The sequence below is a fragment of the Magnolia sinica genome, chromosome 2 (assembly GCF_029962835.1).
Source record: "Magnolia sinica isolate HGM2019 chromosome 2, MsV1, whole genome shotgun sequence".
NCBI classification, from domain to species: Eukaryota; Viridiplantae; Streptophyta; class Magnoliopsida; order Magnoliales; family Magnoliaceae; genus Magnolia; species Magnolia sinica.
Window position 1 is genome coordinate 86,133,630 of NC_080574.1, and position 22,712 is coordinate 86,156,341.

Here is a 22,712-nt window from a genome sequence, read left to right on the forward strand (position 1 = left end):
TTGATGGATTAGAAATTCTCTCTTCTTCTCTCTCCCTCTCTTGTTTCTCTCTCTCTCTCTCTCTCTCTCTCTCTCTCTCTCTCTTTCTCTCTGCTGTATTGTGTAAGTTGTCCAGTGCATTAGAGAGTGGAAAATTTATAACCCCGAAGGGTTTCTGGATCTTTCCTATGTAGTTTGTACGCTGGATGGATCTTGTAAGGCTGTGCTACGCAGGCGCTGTTTGCGTCTTCCCTATTTTAGTTCTCTTAGGTCTGTTCCTTTCCTACTCTCGGAAGTCAGATGATGTCGGGATAGGCTATCATCGTGACGTCTTAGATCTCATAATGGTGCAGAATCAAGCAACCTTTGATTCCTGTTTCGAACAAGGAAGATGATCACCACTTCAATGGTGAATCACTCCCCATTTCATTCTTTCTTCATTTTGTCACCCTTGGACGATCTAGATCTTCTGTCCAACAATCCCCAGACCTACATGACTCCTATTCCAATCATGTTGTTCCTTTGCAAATGTGATTTATGGAGGTCTTGCGAACGCAACTTCCGGAGCGTGTTTAACACAAGAAAACTAGCGGAAACCTAATCTTCTGGTTTCCTTTTCGTCCTCCTGTCGTCTAGGGTGGGATCGGAATCCCTGCCCTTTGATTTTGAACGGTCCAAATTAGTATGGATCGTCAGAGGTTTGTTGTGGAACAGTGGAAGGCTTTCTTTTACTTTCGTGCGTCATTCGAATGTTGTTATAGCGAGCGGATGTTTTGTATTTCCTTGGTTTTGCTATGTGCGATAGGTGGGGTCCACTATGATGTGTTTTTAGAAGATCCACTCCATCTATCGATTTTGTGGGGTCATGCTAGGCATCAGCACAAAAGATGAAGTAATTCCAAGTCTCTCGTGGGCCACACATTTAGGAAGTGTGTGGGTGGCACACACCGTTAAAGACTTCTGTTATGTAACGAGACGTGGTTACGTAAAACCTGATTTTTTTTTTTTTCCTTTTGTGTGGAGTCATCTTGTGATGACCTTGTGGGAAATCCACTTCGTTCACCATCTTTATCCCACTATGTTAGGATAAAGGGTAAGATATGAGACAATTTTCTTTATCAGGTAGATTGCACAACCTCACCGGATATCAGTAAACATTCACCGTTGAAACCTTTTTCACATGACTTGATTAAACAGTGCCATGTAGGGTATTAATTATATTTATAAAATTGCTATTAAATTCCCAACCAACTTCTAATGTTTGTTTTGTCAGAATGCACCATCTAATTACTTTGAAATTGGACAGGTATTCTCCGTTTTTCGTGCTCTTCTCATGGGTCAAGTTTGGGCTTTGATCTCCCAAGGATAACCAAGATGCTCCTTTTGTGGTTAACACACTCCATAATTCAAAAATAACATCTGTACACCTCTGATTGACAAGTTACCGGGTAGACCTAAACCCTAAGATCTTCATGATGATCGGTTAACCGTGATGTTCGCGTGGCCCGTTTGATGGATCCGAACATGACGAATGGTCAAATGACTTGTTAAAAAATAAGGGAATGTAATGGTTAGTACTCTAAGAATGTATGTAGGTGAATGTACGGTCCGTTTTGTAAATCGACGAACATAAAATGGGTTTTTGGAGTGATTAGGGTAAAACATGTATACCATTAGGTTTGAGTGACTTATTCACATGTGTAAGTTCTTCAGATTGTAATTCTAATGTTGGATTAAGCATATTCATGTGGGGTGAATAAGATGAACGGATCGGAATCTCGATTTGATAAGTATACGGATGAATGTAGAGGTCAAGTAGCTATTTTTCTATGATATAAGGGTTGAAATTTGACGTGTATGGTTAATTTATGATAATAAAGCCTGATATAAAATTTCACATGAAATGGATCATGAGAACCATGTGATCTAGGATTCAGGGGTAATTATTGCTGATCTAGGAGTTTTGTGAAACTCAATGGTTTTGCATGGTTATATGCACTTTTATAAACAATTCTTACAAAAGGACTTACATCTAAATCATTATGGATGAAGAGTTATTTACCAAATTCATTTAAGGGAAGGTACATATATCAAACCACATGATCAACAGTCGGATGACTTGATTTATGGATAAAGATCATTCTTAATGGCAAGATTCATGTTGGAGAATAGATATAGGGTTAGGATAGTTAGATTAGCATCAAACACATGTACCTGTTAAGTTAAATTTCATGGTAACACATGAGAACTTTCAATACTCGAGTATTGAAAAGTTCAGGGTGTTACAATCTACCTCCCTTAAATATAATTTCATCCTTGAAATTTATTTATTTGATCCATTTGCACTAATATGTTATTTTTAATATCTCACTATATTCCTTGTGGGGTGGATGTATATGTCTAGGTGTGCATGTAATTGGTTGCCTGGAAATCGAGACGCTACATATCCTCATCTATAGTACGTCCCCTAGCTAGTACATCTAGCACTTGAGGCAAGTTTGTAACACCTTGCGCGCAGAAAAACTCTATGCGAACCTCAAGAAGTGTTCTTTCTTAACCTCTTGCATTATCTTCCTTGGGTTCGTTATATCGTCAGAGGGTATGTTTGTAGACCCTGAGAAAGTCAAAGCCATTGTCAATTGGCTTGAGCCACGTACCATACATGACATGCAAAGCTTTTAAGGCCTAGATCGTTCTATCAGTGGTTCATCCATGGATTTGCTCGATTATGGTTCCCATCACAGATTGCATACGAAAAGAGGAGTTTCAATGCACTAAAGCCACAGCACGGGCTTTCTCAAAAATTAAAAAGAAGATGACAGAAGCGCCAGTCATGCGTCTACCTGACTTTACCAAAGCATTTGAGGTAGCGTGTGATGCGTTAGGAATTGGCATAGGCGGAGTGTTAAGCCAAGAGGGACATCCTGTGCCCTTTTTCAGTGGAAGCTGAACGAGGCAAAACAACACTACTCCACTTATGACAAGGAGTTTTATGCGGTTGTGCAATCATTACGCCATTGATGACATTATTTATTACCGCAAGAATTCATCTTGTTCTCTGATCATGGGACCTTGAAATATTTGAGCTCTCAAAAGAAGTTGAGCCCAAGGCATGTTAAGTGGGCACAATTTCTCCAATAGTACATGTTTGTGCTTAAGCACAAGGCTGGAAAAGAGAATAAGGTTGCTGACACGCTTAGCCGTCGTATCATGACACTGCGATCCATGAGCATTGAAGTTACAGGCTTTGAGCAACTCAAGGGTGAGTACTCAAACTGTCCTGATTTTGTGATCATTTATGCGTCATTGTCTAATGACCCGCCCTCGAGGAGTACAGAGTTCGTCTTTATAGATGAATATCTTTTTAGAGAGGACAAGCTTTATATTCCACGAACATCCCTCGCGATTTTCTAGTTTGGGAGCTGCATGCTGGAGGGATGGCAGGTCACTTTGGTCGAGATAAAACAGTTGCCCTTATGTTTGATCATTTCTATTGACCTAATCTCCAGTGAGATGTGGTTAAGATTGTAGGGTAGTGTTGGACATGTCAACTGGCGAAAAAGAGGAAGCAAAATATAGGTTTATATACTCGTTTTCCATTTCCACATGCCTCATGGCAAGATGTTAGTATGGACTTCGTGCTAGGCCATGACTATTCGTAAGCATGACTCCATACTTCTAGTTGTTGATTGATTTTCTAAGATGGCCCATTTCCTAGCTTGTTATAAGACCTCAGATGCCTCCCATGTTGCTAAATTATTCTTTCAGGAGGTTGTGCGACTTCATGGAGTACCCAGATCTATTGTATCTGACAGAGATACTAGGTTCACTAGTTATTTTTGGAATACTCTCTCGTATCTTTTAGGTACAAGGCTCCAGTTTTCTTCAGCATATCATCCCCAGTCAGATGGTCAAACAGAGGTAGTGAACTGTAGCCTAGGAAATTTGTTCAAATGTCTGGTTGGAGACCACCACAGGACCTGACACATTGTTCTTCCCACAGCAGAGTTTGCGTATAATTCTTCAGTGAACGGGTACATAAGAATGAGCCTGTTTGAAATTGTTTTAAGTCTTAAACCTCGAGCCCCTATAGATTTGATCCACATGGCTACCCCACAACGTCCTTCAGAGTTAGGAGAGTCTTTCGCTCACCATATACATGCATTGCATAATGAGATCAGGAGGAAGATTAATTCAAGTAATGAACATGATAAACTTTCTGCTAACACTTACGAGAGATTTAGAGAATTTTAACCTAGAGATGACGTCATGGTTCGTATTAGGACTGATCGGTTTCCACTTGGATCCATGAAGAAACTTCATGCCCGTAGCATAGGCCCATATAAAATTGTTAAAAGGTTGGGGTCTAATGTTTATGTTATTGATATCCCTGCTACCATGGGCATTGGTTCCACATTTAATGTGGAAGATCTATTTCCCTTTCACAAGCCATTACCTCTATCCACTAGTTCCCATATTTCTTCTCAAACTCTCCCTATATATGGACCTTGGTCATAGCCTGATCTTCCTATACACATCTTACCTTCTCTTCCACCTACACCGAGAAGAGAAGAGATAGAGGAAATTTTGGACTCTAAGGCGGTTTCCACTAGCTCCAGGGGTTTTCAGAAATTCCTAGTCAAATGGAGGAATAGGCTCATTACAGATAACTCTTAGATCATAAAGGCAGAATTGCAGCGCATCGACCATGATTTGTTCAAGAGATACAGGACTTCACTTTTGCCAATAGCAAATTCTTCCTACCCGGGGAGAATTGATGCGAACATCAGTGGTGCACCATTTAGAGTGTACCAAAGGAGTAGGCGTCACCGACAGAGTACCGGAGTGGAGGAGTTAATGTGGATGGACGTTGGGTTCATCGGACCCATTTTCTGATGCGCTACGAGTGCAGGAGCAACATGACCACATCATGCCATAGATCTATGAGTCAGATTTCACACCCTACCACACGGGTGTTTTAGTTTTAGGCATTTTTATTTTTTTTTCTTTATTTCAGGGCTTTATTGCATTTTCTATACTTTTTGAATTTTTTTTTTGTTATTTTTCTTGTTTTCATATCTTATATATACGTTGTGAGAAATCCTATTTTCATTATAATTGAATGAATAAATATTCGTATCTTTTCTTTCTCTTTATTCAAGAGATTAGGATTTTATGATTAGCCCATGGGTATTTAGGATTCCACCCCGATTTCAGGTTTCTTTCTTTCTAAATCTTTGAAGTACAAGAAAAGGTAAGAATCATCCTCCTTCTTTCTTTTTGATGAAAAAATAGCCCGTACTTTCTTCATCTCAAACCTTTTATTCTTTACTCCTTTCGTTCCTCTCCGGATAACCCTTTTCTAGTTTGAATAGAAAAAAGGGATGATTAGTTAGTAGATCGGATCCAAACTTGACTGTGGACTGACTTATGCAAGATCTGAGATATTCTTATATCCCTAGGTCCTCCATTTTTATTGTGTATGCAATTTAATGCTAAGGGGTATGATCCTGATGGAATGACTTCATCTTTGTTTTGAAGTTTACCTAATCACATTGATTGGAAACGGTTAGTTAATTGGTGTATCTATTTGAACATTTTTTAACTTGATTATACATGCATTTAGGATTAAGTCATCACATGTGTCACACTCTAGACCCAATAGTCTTGTATGACTACTTTATCTATCGGATCTAGCACGCGACAAGCCGAACTCTTGGATTGATACCCAATGCCCACACACTAAGTCCCAAGCTCGGCGGCCAGTAAGGTAATGTAAGGGATAGATCTCACCATTCATTGTTCACAAAAGGGGAACATTAGAGACAAGATAGGTAATATCTGTATACAAGTAAACTGGGTACTACAAAATTTCAAAAGTACATCATCTATCTGTGCGATACATATATACATCATATACAATTCAAAATTCCAAAAGTCAAATCAGTCCCCCAATGTGATGCCTAACTCATGGTCACTACTTGTTTTTCTTCTTTAGATCCTTTACCTAAGTAGTTAAAAGATAAATAAGTTTTATAACCTAACAAGTGTAAGTCCTCATGATACTCATGATAAGTGTGTAAGATAAATCAACATGAAAGACATAATGAAAAAACTACCAAAAGAGATAGCAAAGCGATGTCTTAATGAATGATGGAGGGTGATTATGTTGGGATGCATAAAATAACTATATGCTAGCCGTATAAAGATCACTAATAGTCCTCTCACCACGGACTTGACTGCACTACTCCTGAACATCATCATCTTAATTATGATCAATATACTGTTGGTACTTAGGATCCACCTAAGTTGATGCCTATGCAGTAGACACCAGCAATCGACCTCGCTACCCACCAGTGGGGTTATAACATCCATTGTGTACACGAGTAGTGGACCGCGCTTCTCCTCACTCACGAATCAAACCGATCCCCATTTGCCACCTCAGCCCTAAGGCGGGTCGGACATACCCCTTCTCAACCTGGCCTCGTTAGTGGGAGTCAAATCCATGGACCATGTGTCCACCCAGCCTAACGATGAGGCATACCTAGGAACCATTGGGGTTTAGGGACTCTCAACCCAAGGGGTACATCATCCCCTACTATTTTCATATTTCCGGTGTCACATGATTCAATATCATCATCCTTATCGTAATACAGTCAATCCATGGTGCTGTAGAGAATTCAGATACTATTTCTCATCATATATCATGCCATGGAATGCATGGTGATGCTAATGACAAACGACTTAAGGATAACTGGAACTCAAGGTATGCCAATATGTAGGGCACAAGATTATTAAAGAGCCACTTACCTGGGTAGCCAACCCTATGTGGTGTTATCAACTTGTGGCCTTGTAGCTTGGTACTTTCGACTACAAAGTACTTTTCCCTTCTTCCTTGATCATGGCTAATCAAATTGTAGTCCTTGTAATTCCTAAGCTAGGGTACTTAATCATAATTTTAGTTATTACTCCTTTCTATCAACCAACCTCCTTTCTTACATATGAATTCCCTACGAACAATCTAATTACGTACTGCATGATTTGATCAATACATGGTATTGTGCGATTTAGATGCTTAGTATGGCTATTCAAGATATCCACGATATTAGACCTCAAATTCCAGTCATGAAGGTTGGCCCTAAGTTTAATACACATCGAAGTACTCATGGTGGACTTGTATGGGTTTTGATGAGGAGAGCTATAATTATTGAAAGATCTAGGCTCACCATAGATGTGTGTGTGTGTGTGTGTGTGTGTGTGTGTGTGTGTGTATTCTCTATTTTTCATAGGTGGGGCCCACACATGGACGATCTACTTTGTTTATTGGGTTCTCTGGTTCGTGGAAGGCCTAAGGAGTTCAATGTTCGATATATTTGGGTGTATAGAAACATCACAGCGGGCCCTAACAGTTTTCAATAGTAAATGTCACTATTACCACTATTTTCTATGGTATGGCCCACCCTGGATATGGCTTAACTTCGTTTTTCGGCTCAAGGCCTAAATGATTTGGAAAATCTGATGGACGGTGTGGATTAGATACATACATCATGGTGGGGCTTGTAGTGGGTCCCAACCTCTTGGGTTTCAAGAGCAGAAGGTACGCTGCTTGCTGCAGTGTCCTTTGGACGCTGACAGCAAGAGCGTCCAACATTGTTTTTGAATATATATGTTTTTATTTTTGTTTTTCATAGGTGGGGACCACATGAGGACAATCCACTCCACCTATTTGGTTCTCCAAGTCATGGTGGGCCTATTGAGTCCCATATTCAATAGGTTTAGGTGTATAAAAACATCATGATGGGCCCTAAAAGGTTTCAATTGTAAATGTTATTACTACCACTGTTTTTCTAATGATGTGGCCTACCCAGAGATTTGGATTGGCTCCGTGTTTTGTTAGAAGGTCTAAAATGATCTGAAAAATCGAATGGATGGTGTGGATCAGATACATACATCATGATGAGGCCTATTGTGGGTCCCACAAACCTTGCCTTTCAAAAAGCAGCAGGGTCGTTGCTTAAAGCAGTAGGATCGTTGCTTGTTGCTGCGTCCTTTGGACGCTTGCAGCAACAATGTCCTGTTAATTTATTTTTTTTATGTGTGCACGTGTATGCATGTATGAGTGTGGGGGATCGGCCATCTTAGTGGGCCCATTAATTTAATGTCATGGATCCTTCACAAACATCTAAGTGGGCCACTACTCTGGGATCAATATGGTATTTGTGTGCTCCCTTCATCCAGGTAGTTGTTGAAAGTGCCTTGGTTTGTTAATTAGCATGAGCGTTGAGTCAGCAAGACAAAGGAGCCCCATATGAAGAATGTTCAAGAGTCTGCCTTAACTGGGTGTGTACCCAAACTCGCCAAAGGTAAACCTTAGCCTCACATCCCATGTCCCAAAACACCAGGTAATTAAAACCCTTAAAAATGAATAGAACATCTTAGGGTTTATGGTGAGAAAACTATTTTGCAAAATCAGAAAAATCTTTAAGTTTTTTGCCCTTATCGATTTATCGACATGTGGTTCGATGAAATTGGACCCTGTTATCAATGTCCTCGAAACTCACTTGATATTATCAAAATGAGGACTTCAGATGTCCAACAACCATAAAGTACTCTGGACTGAATTATCGATGAATCGATGGACTATTCGATATCATCAAATTTTGAATCTTAAGTCCATCGAGTCGACTCGATAAAATCGACATCTAGTCATTTGTGTCCAATATACTGCTAAGGCAAATCATGTGATTCTCGATATATCGAAGAGAGCCTCGATATCCTCAAAATTCAAATCTCGATGATAGCGATAGACCTTCGATGATATCAGATTGGGACACAAATCTATCCAGCAAGTTTTTGGGTTAATCTTTCATGTATTGAGGATCATTCAATAAAATCGATATTCAAATATCGATCATATCGAGACATGGTCGATGTCATCGAAATAGGACAAAATGTCCAGCAAGCTTATAGGAAAATTCTTTAAGATTATTGATGAATTGACATTGTCATTGATATCATTGATATTCAAATTCCAATGATATCAAGTGATGCTTGATCATATCATATACCTGATAAGTTTCAAAGGCATCTGCGCTCTCATTTTCAATGTCGAGGAATCGAACCTCGTTTCGATGAAATCGGAGTTCAAAATCCAATAACATTGAAGTATGTTCGATCCCCTCAACCAGCTGGCAAAAAGGTTTAAAAGCGTTTGACAGTTTGAGTTCGTGTCATCGAGCAAGCTTTCGATGCTATCGAGAGTATATGCTCAATGATATCAAACCCTGCTCGATGATATCGAACTCTGTAAAAAATATGACTGTTTTATATCCGTTAGAACTTTTTACCTATTTAATGAGAGCTTGGCTTTTGTTGTTTGTAGAGAAAATAAAGAGTGCTTTTGAGTGTTTAAACCCAGATCATATACCCTAAGCCTTTTCTCTCATGAAAGTTTATCCTCCAATCCACCCTGATCATTGATATTCAATAGAGTAGATTGGGGAATGAACTTCCGCATTCAAGGATCCTTCAGCTACCATCTCAATGGCAAATCATTAAGCTAAAAAATGATTGGAATCGCTCTGTCTCCATTATAGGAAAACCTTTAATAGAGTAGGATTTCATCATAACCTTGACCTAACCCGTAACCATACACTGGTACATCATCTGAGTTACGGTTCAAGGGAGCTGAAGATTCTTCGTCGTCAAAGGAGGAGATCTTCATCAACGTGCTACAATTGGGCTCATCTACTTATCTGTAAGTCATTAAAGTCCAGAAAACCCTTGTGATCATTCCTTTTGTAGGATTGGGTCTAATGTGCTTCTCACCCCTTTTAAGTCCTCATAGGAGGCCTCTGACGAAAGTGTACGTGGGGCTCTGTGTTGACCCTTATTCTATGGAGAGCATAAACTATTGGGTCCTTGTGTAGGTCCTTGACTTGTGTGGTCTAAAACCTGGGTACTGTGTGTTGATCCTTTCTCATGGGAGCATAAACTGGTAGGTTCCTTGTTTGGATCCTTGGCCTGTGTGGCCTCAAAGTTGGGTGCTGTGTGTTGACCCTTACTCCTGTGTGGGGCATAAACTTGTGTCGTGTAGACACGTTAGAGTCAGCCTAGTGTAGGTTGTACTGGTTTGAGGTGAACCTGATTTAAAACTTTCGTTAGTGAGATCCGGTGCACTCAAGGGTTGAGTGCGTCCACCGGAAGTGGAGTAGACAAGTAGTCGAACCACTATAAAATCGACTGTGTTTGTGATTGCAATTTACCTCTGTTACTCACGTGATTTCTCTGAATGTTATCATATTGCATGCATAGATGATTATTTGAAACTAAGTAGAATTACATCTCACACACAGTCACATCCATCATAAGCTATATTGTGCATCTTGTTTATCTTTTTAATAGTTTTGTGATTGGATCCTCTATTTGGCTTGGAAGCCATTAGAGTTATTTTGAAGAAATATTGATATTTTCTTATTTACTCAGGATAGGGTTGATAGGTTTTAAATTATCATAAAATATTAAAAAGTCCTATTCACCCCCTCTAGGACATCTTGGCATATTCCCACTTCAATTAAAGTGATCATTACCGCAATTTCAATTGGTATCAAAGCAGGTCTCTCTTAAGGGCTTCCCCACCTAGAGAGTGAGTGATCTTGAGTGAAGTTGAAATCATGTCCAATAGTGTATTAGAGTGTGAGAAATATCTAAACAATTGCCTAGTAATCCATACTGCTCTGAAAGTCGGCAATAGTTCAAAATGGTATCTTGATAGTGGGTGCTCCAGACACATGACTGGTGACTAAACTCATTTTTGTGAGTATTCAGACTTTGACGGTGGATCAGTCACGTTTGGGGATGGGAGCTCCCCCTGAATTATTGGGCAAGGAACGATAGCTGGACCAGGGCTTCCCAAAATTAAAAATGTTCTCTGTGTATAAGGTCTAAAACATAATCTCCTTAGTATTTCTCAAATCTACGACAAAGAGCATTTGGTAACCTTCTCAAAGGATGTGTGTAGAATCTTAGATCATACAGAAAAATCTATCATAAAAGGTTTACACACCAGCGACAACTGCTATGTTATTGAAAGTGCGAATGAAGATGTATTATCCATAAAATGTAATATGGCCGTAAAACATGAATCCAAATTATGGCACCAAAGGCTGGGACATGTTCACTACCGAAACTTAGCCAAGTTAAGTTCAAGGAATTTGATTAGAGGACTTCCCAAGATTAGAAAAAAAGAAAAAGTTGTTTGTGGTGATTGTCTAAAGGGTAAATCGATAAAAGTCGGTCACAAAAGGACAACCACCATAACAACAACAAAGCCATTGGATCTATTACGTATGGACCTAGTTGGTCCCACCAAAGTTGAGAATCATGGGAGAAAAAGATACTTCCTAGTGGTAATAGATGATTACAACAGATTTCCTTGGGTCACATTTCTTCGGGAAAAATCCGATGCTTTTGATAAATTTGTAATCTTGGCAAAGTGACTTCAAAATGAAAAAGGATATTGCTTAAATTGCATTAGAAGTGATCACGGTGGAGAATTTGAAAATGAGCGATTTAAAAAATACTGTGATGAGAAAGGAATTCGTCATGAATCTCAGCCCAAAAAACTCCATAGCAGAATAGAGTTGTAGAAAGGAAAAATCGAGTATTGCAGGAAATGGGGTCAGTTATGTTAAATGGAAAAGATATGATGAAAAGCTTCTGGGCTGAAGCTGTCAACACCACCTGCTACATAATAAATAGAGTATATCTTAGAGCAGGTTTGAACAAAACTCCATACAAACTATGGTATGGAAAACAACCTAGTGTGAAATACTTTTGTGTCTTTGGTAGTAAATGTTATATCTTAAGAGACATAGATCACCTAGGAAAATTTGAGTCTGAAAGTGACAAAAGTATTTTTCTGGGGTATGCCTCGAATAGTCGTGCTTATAGAGTATACAATCTAAAGACCCTCACTATTCAAGAATCAGTCAATGTGGTGGTCGATGACCTACCCCATGAGGAAGACAGCCCCTTGAATGAATTAGAAGATGATGTAAATTCATGTATTCTAGACAAATTAGATAATAAAACTCCATCATCTAATGAACCACTACCATCATCCAACATACTCATCATTAAGGATCACCCTCGAGAGCAAATCGTAGGAGATCCTAATGATGGTGTAAGAACTCGATGACAGATAGAAAATATCTATAGTCACTTTTGCTTTATCTCAAAGATTGAACCTAAGAATATTATGGAAGCTCTTCAAGATGAACATTGGATAAATGCCATGTAAGAAGAACTTCAACAATTCCAGAGAAATGAGGTATGACAATTGGTTTCCAGACCACTCAATACAAATGTCATCGGAACCAAATAGGTCTTCAAGAACAAATCTAATGAATTAGGTAATGTGATCAGGAATAAAGCAAGGTTAGTAGCTCAAGGGTATTCACAGATAGAAGGCATTGATTTTGATGAAACATTTGCTCGTGTAGCTCGTCTTGAGTCTATCAGGATTCTCATGTCTGTTGCATGTGCATTAAAATTTAAATTGTTTCAAATGGATGTGAAAAGTGCATTTCTTAATGGCTTACTTGATGAAGAACTTTATGTGGAACAATCTAAGGGATTTTCAGATCCTAAGTATCCTCATCATGTCTATCATCTGAGCAAAACACTTTATGGTCTCAAACAAGCAACACATGCTTGGTATGAACGATTGACGAAATTCCTTTTGGATCATAAATTCTATAGGGGGAGTGCTGATAAAACACTTTTCACTCAAAAGATAAAGGATTCATTGCTTATTGCTCAGATCTATATGGATGATATAGTCTTTGGTTCTACATGTGAAGATATTGCATACAAATTTGCCGATCTCATGATGTTAGAATTTGAAATGAGTATGGTCGGTGAATTGAATTTGTTTTTAGGCTTACAAGTGAAGCAATTAAACGATGGAATCTTTATATGTCAGACCAAATATGTAAAAGACTTGGTGAAAAGATTTGGACTCGAGTCTGGTCGTACTTATCATACTCCCATGAGCACCACACTCAAATTCTCCAAAGATGTTAATGGGAAAAGTGTAGATCAACATCTCTATCGAAATATGATAGAAGTCTACTGTATCTCATAGCCAGTCGTCCAGATATATCTTTCAGTGTGTGAGTATGTGCTTGATATCAGGCAGATCCTAAGGAATCCCACTTAACAGCTGTTAAGAGAATTGTCAAATACATAGCAGGAACTACCTCTTTCGGCCTATGGTATCCATTTGAAACATTCACCACATTGCTGGATACTCTGACGCTGATTGGGCTGGAAATTTGGATGATCAAAAATCAACAAGTGGAGGATGTTTTTATATTGGAAATTGTTTAGTCTCTTAGCAGAGAAAAAAATGAAATTTAATATCTCTGTCCACTACCGAGGCTAAATATATTGCTGTAGGTAGTTGCTGTGCACAAATCCACTGGGTGAAACAAATGTTGTTGGATTATGGGATTGAGCAACCCACAATGAGTCTTTTCTGTGACAACACAAGTGCTATCAACATCTCAAAAAATCCTGTTCAACATTCTTGGACCAAACATATTGACATTTGTCATCATTTTATACGAGAACTTGTTGAAGATAAGATTATTGTGTTGGATTATATGTCTACAGAAAAGCAACTTACCGATATCCTGACAAAGTCTCTTGATGCAAATAGGTTCAGTGCTCTTTAAAAATCAATCGGAATATGTGCTCATTGATGATGTCTCAGTCAAAATGGTCTACATAGGTAAATCTTCAAACTGATATATTCGTGGTTAATTATTAACAACAAGTCTAAACTTCATTAACCATGTTAGCTATGGGAACAAAAATGCTAAATCTTCACATACTCGATGATATCCAGTCGTTTTCGATATCATCAAGGTTCAAATGTCGATGATATCGACGTTCAATATTGATGTAATCGACGACTCTCGGGAATGCCATGTTGTAACCGTTGGTCCTTCCCAACGGTTAGACTGCCTCAATATCTGATGGATAGTTTCTCTTCCCAACGGTCATCGGCACAGACTACAATATCTTTATGAGCCTGATTTCGATGACATCGATGAGATATTGATATCATCGAGACCCTGCTATAAAAGAGAAGCGGGCATCCAATTTGTATCAACCTATCCATTCTCTTCTCTGGTTGTTTCTCCCTATCTCTATCGGTCTTCTTGGGCTCCTCTCCAAGACCAACCATGGTGAAAGGCAAAGGTAAGAATCTTACTCAATCATCCAAATCAAAGAATAAGCAACCAGAAACAAGTCAGTCTCATCTCAATCAGGCGGCTTCAGGACCAGTTACAATAGTTGAGCGGCTTGTCCTTAACAGTGAAATTGAACCATTTGGGGTGGATCTCCTCTTAGAAGTGATAAGGTGACAAAACATACTCAATCTTGGTGGACCCTATCAACTTGAATTGATTCATAAATTCTTCAATAGTTGCCATATCATTCGTGATAATCCCCCATGTATTCGAGTAGAGCTTGTGCATCACACAAAACTCATTACCCCAATCATTCTTGCTCGTCTTCTGAACCTCGAAGTCACTCAAATCCTTATAACAAATCGAAATCTAAATGGGTTAGGTGTATGGGGTGAGATAACACGAGCAATGTGTCATGGCACCACAGTTTGTAGGAATGACGACAATTCTCTTCATGTCAACCATCTTCGACCCTCTTTTAAAATTTTTCACATTATCCTAGGGACTAATGTGTATCCATGTGATGCAAAGGGTAGTCACCTTACTCCCTTTGAACTAAATGTCCTATATGATGTGTATCAAGAGGTCCAAGTGTGTCTTCCAACTCTTCTCCTAGGGCAGCTCATTCATATAATCAGAGGCGACCATCAGGATATGCTACCATTTCCTACACTCATATGCAGTCTTGCTCACTATGTGGGCCTCCCGGCCACATCAGATGCTATTCATCCAGAAGCATGGTTCGATCACGATGCAGTCCAAGAGGCACAACAACTATGCTTCACTTCCTCTCTTCCAGCAAATAGTCCTCCCATATAGCCGGTTGGCGTAAAAAATGATCAATCCTCGTATCCACCCACACCATGGGGATCAAATCGCATGCTGCTGCACAATCCGGAGTCCATCACCAATCGCCAAGGCCATCACCTTAACGTCATCTACTGACTGGGCTGGCTGGTATTGAGGAGCATCTTTACAACTGCAAACGACATCTAATAGTAATTGAAGATAAAGTTGACACTTTCCAGTATACCAGTTAGCAAGTAGTTGACTTTCTCACCAATGGTGACACTCGAGGACCTTAAGTGCCAACGGGAAGGTGTTGTCTCGCTGAGGTCATATATGGACATTGCGGCTAACTTCTTTTTAGTGTTTGCATGTGGTTCTTCTTTGCCTCATTTTGGTTTATTTTCTGTCTATGGAAAACACTTCATTTTGATGTGCTCATGATTGGGCCAGAATGGTTTTTTTTTTTGGGTGAATGTTGCAAGACTGCCAAGCTTGGGCAGTTCTTCCTTTGGATATTTTTTGATGGCTGTGTGATGATTTGTATATATATTTGTTGCCATTTCTCTCTGCTATCACTTATGGGCCTATGTTTGTAGAATTGATTTTCTGATTTATGTATATCCTGCTAATGTCTATTTAATTCACAACTCTCCCTTGACCTGGTCTGCATAAGTGTTTTCTATAAGAGATGTCATTATCTGTCTTACATCTATCTCTTCTGATTATGCATTTTATTTTGAGCTACTATCTGGGTCATTGATTCTCCCATATGCTTCAACTTCAGTCAACATCTGCTATATTGCCCCTTGCCAATGATTGATAAAACGGGGGAGAACAAATCCCACCACGGAGGAAAATTATGTGTATTTATTTGTTAATGGTGGTATAGGTGTTAGGGGGAGCCGTTAGACGAAGACAGGGGGTGGTGGTACAAGTGTTAGGGGGAGCAGCTGCACGAAGACATGGGGAGCAGCTACTACTGAACAATACAGTCGTGTGTGTGTGTGTGTGTGTGTGTGTGTGTGTGTGTGTGTGTGTGTGTGAATTCAAGAGCTTTGTAAAATTGTGTAAAGTTCAAGTACACACAATTTAAAGTGTTGGTCTAGACGTTGTTCTAGAGTGTTTTGTCACGTAATTGACAAAGGGGGAGATTGAAAGTGCCCTGGTTTGTCAATTAGCATGAGTGTTGAGTCCGTGAGACAAAGGAGCCCCATATGAAAAAAGTTCAAGCGTCTGCTTCAACTGGATGTGTACCCGAATTCGCCAAAGGTAAACCTTAGCCTCACATCCCTTGTCCCAAAACACCAGGTAATTAAAACCCTTAAAAATGGATAGAATATCTTAGGGTTTATGGTGAGAAAGCTATTTTGCAAAATCAAAAAAATCTTTAAGTTTTCTGCCCTTATCGATTTATCGACATGTGGTTTGATGAAATCGGACCCTATTATCGATGTCCTTGAAACTCACTCGATATTATCGAAATGAGGACTTCATATGTCCAACAACAACAAAGAACTCTGGACTGAATTATCGATGAATCGATGGACTGTTCAATATCATCGAATTTTGAATCTTGAGTCCATCGAGTCGCCTCGATAAAATCAACATCTAGTAAGTTGTGTCCAATATACTGCTAAGGTAAATCATGTGATTCTCGATATATCGAAGAGAGCCTTGATATCCTCGAAATTCAAATCTCAATGATAATGATAGACCTTCGATGATATCGGATTGAGACACAAATCTATCCAGCAACTTTTCGGGTTAATCTTTCATGTATCGAGGATTACTCAATAAAATCGATATTCAAATATCGATCATATTGAGGCATGATTGATGTCATCGAAATAGAACATAAACTGTCCAGCAAGTTTATAGAAAAATTCCTTGGAATTATCGATGAATCGACACTGTCATCGATATCATCGATATTCAAATTCCGATGATATCAAGTGATGCTCGTTCATATCATATACCTGATAAGTTTCAAAGGCATTTGCTCTCTCATTTTCAAATGTTGAGGAATCGAACCTCATTTCGATCAAATTGGAGTTCGAAATCCGATGACATTGAAGCATGTTCGATCCCCTCAACCAACTGGTAAAAAGGTTCAAAAGCGTTTGACAGTTTGAGTTCGTGTCATTGAGTGGGCATTCATTGCTATCGAGAGTATATGCTCGATGATATCGAACTCTGTCAAAAATATGATTGTTTTATATCCATTAGAACTTTTTGCCTATTTAATGAGAGCTTGCCTTTGGTTATTTGTAGAGAAAATAAAGATTACTTTTGAGTGTTTAAACACAGATCATATACCCTAAGCCTTTTCTCTCATGGAAGTTCATCCTCCAATCCACCCTCATCATTGATATTCAATAGAGTGGATTGGGGAATGAACTTCCGCATTCAAGGATCCTTCAGCTACCATCTTAATAGAAAATCATTAAGCTGGGATACCTTTAGGGCATATATAATTAGAATCGCTCTGTCTCCTTTATAGGAAAACCTTTAATAGAGTAGGATTCCATCATAACCTTGACTCAACCCGTAGCCTTACATTGGTACATTATCTGAGTTGCGGTTCAAGGGAGTTGAAGATTCTTCATCGTCAAAGGAGGAGATTTTCATTAGCGTGCTACAATGGAGCTCATCTACTTATCTGTAAGTCATTAGAGTCCAGAGAACCCTTGTGATAATTCCTTTTGTAGGATTGAGTCTAAGGTGCTTCTCACCCCTTTTAAGTCCTCATAGGAGGCCTCCGATGGGAGTGTACTTAGGGGTGCTCTGTGTTGACTCTTGCTCTGTGGAGAGCATAAAATCTTAGGTCCTTGTGTTATTCCTTGACTTGTGTGGTCTAAAACCTAGGTACTGTGTGTTAATCCTTTCTCATGGGAGCATAAACTGGTAGGTTCCTTGTTTGGATCCTTGGCCTGTGTGGCCTAAAATTTGGGTGCTGTATGTTGAACCTTGCTCCTGTGTGGGGCATAAACTTGTGTCATGTAGACACATTAGAGTCAGCCTATTGTAGGTTGTACTAGTTTGAGGTGAACCTAATTTGAAACATCCATTAGTGAGATCCGGTACACTTAAGGGTTGAGTGTGTCCGCTAGAAGTGGAGTAGACAAGTAGTCGAACTACTATAAAAATGATTGTGTTTGTGATTGCAATTTACCTCTGTTACTCGTGTGATTTCTCGAAATGTTATCATATTGCATGCACACATGATTATCTAGAAATAAGTAGAATCGCATCTCACACACAGTCACATCCATTATAAACTATATTGTGCATCTTGTTTATCTTTTGAATAGTTTTGTGATTGGATCCTCTATTTGACTTGGAAGCCATTAGAGTTATTTTGAAGAAATCCTGATACTTGTTTATTTACTTAGGATAGGGTTGATAGGTTTTAAATAATCATAAAATATTAAAAAGTCCTATTCACCCCCCTCTAGGACATCTTGGCATATTCTCACTTCAACTAAAGCGGTCATTACCGCAATTTCACTTGTGACCTCCTGAGTATGATGGATGGCCAATAAATATCATGGTCGAGCCATGATTAGTGGGTCCTACCCAACCATTGAATTGCGGCTGATTGTGGTATCTACCAAACCATTTAAACCACTGGGCTGTTAGGATGGCATGTGAACACCAAAGTGGGGCCTTCATCAATGTGTCCCATAGATATATCAATAAGAGAATGAACTTAACATAAAATGAGGATAGAAAGAGAGATAAATGGGAGAACACTCACCTTGATAGAGGGATGATCTTTCTTGAATGGTTGGATGGCTTTAATTGTAAGGAATGTTTTAACTTCGACTTAAGGGGTTAATTGGAGTTATTTGGAGAGTGATTTAAAGACTTAAGGAGGGATGGAAAATAGCTAAGAGATGTAGGAAGTTTGGGCACTAAGTACCTAAAGTTTTAGCCATGCCTAGTTTATATAGACAAGAGCTTAATCATTTTGCTTAATCTTATCATTTATGAGGTGTATGACCCTCCTTGAGTTATGGAGGATTGTCCCATGATAATCCCCTAATTAGGGACGTTTTAGCGCATCATAAATGGCCTCCATACCTTTTCTAGAAATATCCTAGCCATGTGAATACATCTCCTTAATTTAAGGAATTGTGTTGCTGACTTTCTTCATATATGCTTTATTAATTCAATTATTAACCACATATGTCTTGCTAGGGATTGATTAGAGGGTCTTATTGAACTTTCAGATGGGGTTAGGGATTTTTAAAACTGGGTGAGGTAGCATGATCTCCTTGAATCAAGGTAAACTTTTGACTTTTAGAGTCCTTTATTAATGGTTAATTAAGCTAGTTTTATCTTCCCTGTGTTAGTTCCATATAGTATTATAGTAGGTATTTATTTAATCAAAATATGCTAGGTGTCATGGCTCTCCTTCATTTAAGGAAGAGCCTTGACTTTTAGCTAATAAAGTTACTTCATTAAATTAATTTTTATAAGGCATGGAGTAGGTTAACTTACACTTAAGTCTATATTTAGTTTAAACTAATATTAATGGAATAGTTTCAAAGATGACCTCATCATTATCTCATGATGCTGTCATTCATATATAATTTCATAGATATTTGCATATAAAAAGTGTCGGTTCTTCACGCCATAGCATGCATTCAGGGTCACGTGCCCGCAAGCGGAAGTTATCATTGGATTCATCTCGTCGGGATGGTCATCATGGTATCAGTTTCGGTTATTTGTGGTCGCATTATGGGGTGTGTACCTCATAGGTAATATTAGAGGTTTTTTCGAGCATTTGAATTATACATGCAGGCATTACCGGGTTTTATTTCGGAAGGTGAGTCTTATCTACTAACCAATTGGTCGCATATATAGGCTGAATCGGGTATTACAATTCCCCTCTCCTTATAAAAATTTTATCTTTGAAATTTCTACTATATTGATAAATGCGGGCTTCATGATTGAAAAAGTGAAATGAGTAAAAACCCTTTTTATTGTAAGAAGGATATCATACATCGATGATGTTTTTACAGTGTTTATAAAGTTCATTAAAACAAGTGGGGATATTTCTTATGAATGTCCTCCTCTCGTTTCCATGAGGCCTCTGCTTCGTTATGGTGTCCCCACTAAACTTTCACCAATGGAATCGTCTTTGACCGAAGGACCTGCTCCTTCTAATTCAAGATACGAATCAGATGTTCTATGTATTACACATCCTCACGGATTTCGATCAGTTGCTAGTTGATAATGTGCTTTGTCTCTAGCTCACACCTCCTTAACATGGATATGTGAAATACATTATGAACACCTGACAGCTGGGGAGGCAAAGCTAGTCGATATGCTACTTGGCCAATTCGCTCTATTATCTCGTAAGGGCCTATATATCGTAGGGTGAGCTTCCCTTGCTTGCCAAATTGAAATATGTCCTTCATGGGTGAGACCTTGAGGTAGATAACATCTCCGATAGTAAATTCCAATTCCCTACGCCAGTGATTAACATAACTCTTTTGTCGTCTTTGAGCGGTGCGCATACTCTTTCTGTTAAGCTCTATCTTTTTTGAGGTTTGTTGAATGATTTTAGGCCTGAGCAAACTCTGCTCTCTAATTTCTGTCCAACAACTAGGTGACCTACAAGGTCAACCATACAAGGCCTCATATGGAGCCATGCCAATGGTCGCCTGATAACTATTATTATATGTAAATTCGGCCAATGACAAATGATTATCCCAACTACCATGGAAATCCAGCACACACACTTTAAGCATATCCTATATAATCTAATCGACTCTCTCAGTTTGCCCATCTATCTAGGTGTGGTAGGCGGTGCTATACTTTAAAGTCACACCCAAGGTTCGCTGAAAGCTCATCCAGAATTGTGACGTGAACCTTGGGTCACGGTCGGATACTATTGATACCGGCACTTCATGCAGCTTGACGATCTCACTAACAAATAATGAGCAAGTCGGTCCATGGAGTAGGTAACACGTATAGGTAGGAAATGCGCTGACTTCATCAGTCGATCAACGATGGTCCAGTTGGCATCATGACCTCTAGGAATCTACAGCAATCCCATAATGAAATCCATTTTACTGCACTCTCATTTCCACTGAGGAATCCCAGTTGTTAGAGAGTACCTAAGGGTCATTGATGCTCTACCTTGACCCTTTTACATGTATCACATTTGGCGACAAATTCAGCAATGTGACACTTCATCCTAGCCCACCAATATTGTTTCTTAGCATCGCGGTACATCTTTGTAGTGCCTGGGTGGATCGTGAATTTGGACCTGTGTGTGTCGGTCAATATTTCTTGCCTCGGCTCTACATCTTCTGACACACACAGTCGTCCTTTATAGCGAAGTCCACTGTCCACACCGATCTGCCACTTGGACGAACCATCACCACTCATTTCCTTATGGCGATTGATGATCGTTGGGTCAGCCTGTTGCATCTCAATGACTCGAGATATCAGTGATAGTTGAATGGTCAAGCATGCAAGCTGCATAGTAGCTGATTGTACGCTCCACTTGAAATCAAAGTCCCTTATTTCTTCCAACATTTGCCAGTGTCGAACCATAAGGTGAGCAATAATTCATCATAGCTGATGACTGAGGGCATCAGCTACAACATTAGCCTTACCTGGGTGGTATTGAAGAGAGAAATCATAATCCTTTAACAACTCTAACCAACTTCTCTGCCGCAGATTAAGATCCTTCAAAGAGAATAAATATTTAAGGCTCTTGTGGTCCGTGAACAACTGAAATCTGACCCCGTATAGATAATGTTGCCATATCTTTACTACAAACACTACCACGACCAACTCTAAGTCATGCATGGGGTAATTCTGCTCCTAAACCTTCAACTGTCGAGAAGCATATGCTATAACTTTGTCATGCTGCATCAACACACAACCCAATCTAACTAACATCTTTTGAAAGTCAGGAGAAAAATGGAAGACCGAGAATGGACGACGCTGTGGGAAAGAGCCCCTATTAGGAAATCTCAATTGTCGCCTTCTAGCTTCTCTTTATTTGCGGTGAACCTCACGTTTAATACGTCGGAGGATGATCTTCTTCGCATCTTCAGTTATTATGGAAGCTGCGGGATGTCTTCATTCCTCGGAATCGGCAGCTAAATTGTTCCTGTGGGTTCGAATTCATTTGATTTCGTTATGAGCAGGATGCGTTCAATATGATTCAATGTTTGCACGGGTGGAGGATTGATGGTAGGGTTGTGCATATCGATTGGGCAAAAGGGCAACCTCGAAGGGATAAAATAGAGTCGGAAACATCTCAACCCCAACATCGATCGACAATACAGATGACAATGCAGGCTCCGGAAAGGTCCTTTACGGCAACAGTAAGAGCGCCAAAGGTAGGTGCTTATATTCAAAAAGAAGGGAGCTCGGGATTCACCACCATTGTTGATTCTAGGGCAGTGGAGAACAGGTTGCGAAAGTTGAATCTAGCTTTAGTGGGGACTGCGATAGACTCGAATGTCTGAATTGATCGGCTGTTGGATGCTCTGAAGGCTTCGCCCCTAAAGTCCTTAGAGGTGGAGATAGTGCGAATTTCAGCCCAGCAATTCCTAGTAACGTTGCAATCAGAGGAAGAGTTTGAAACATTCAGAACAAACACAAAGTTGCACAATGAAATGTGGTTATAGATAGTAGACAGGTGGTCTTCAACAG

At 39.4% G+C, this 22,712-nt stretch overlaps 1 protein-coding gene across 1 annotated transcript in view; it reads left to right on the forward strand.

The window, feature by feature from the left end:
• LOC131226211 (protein EARLY-RESPONSIVE TO DEHYDRATION 7, chloroplastic-like) overlaps window positions 1–22,712 on the forward strand; it is a gene marked incomplete at its 5' end in the record, with an annotated part of 135,691 nt that overhangs the window by 23,082 nt on the left and 89,897 nt on the right. The gene's annotated exons all lie outside the window — the stretch shown is intronic.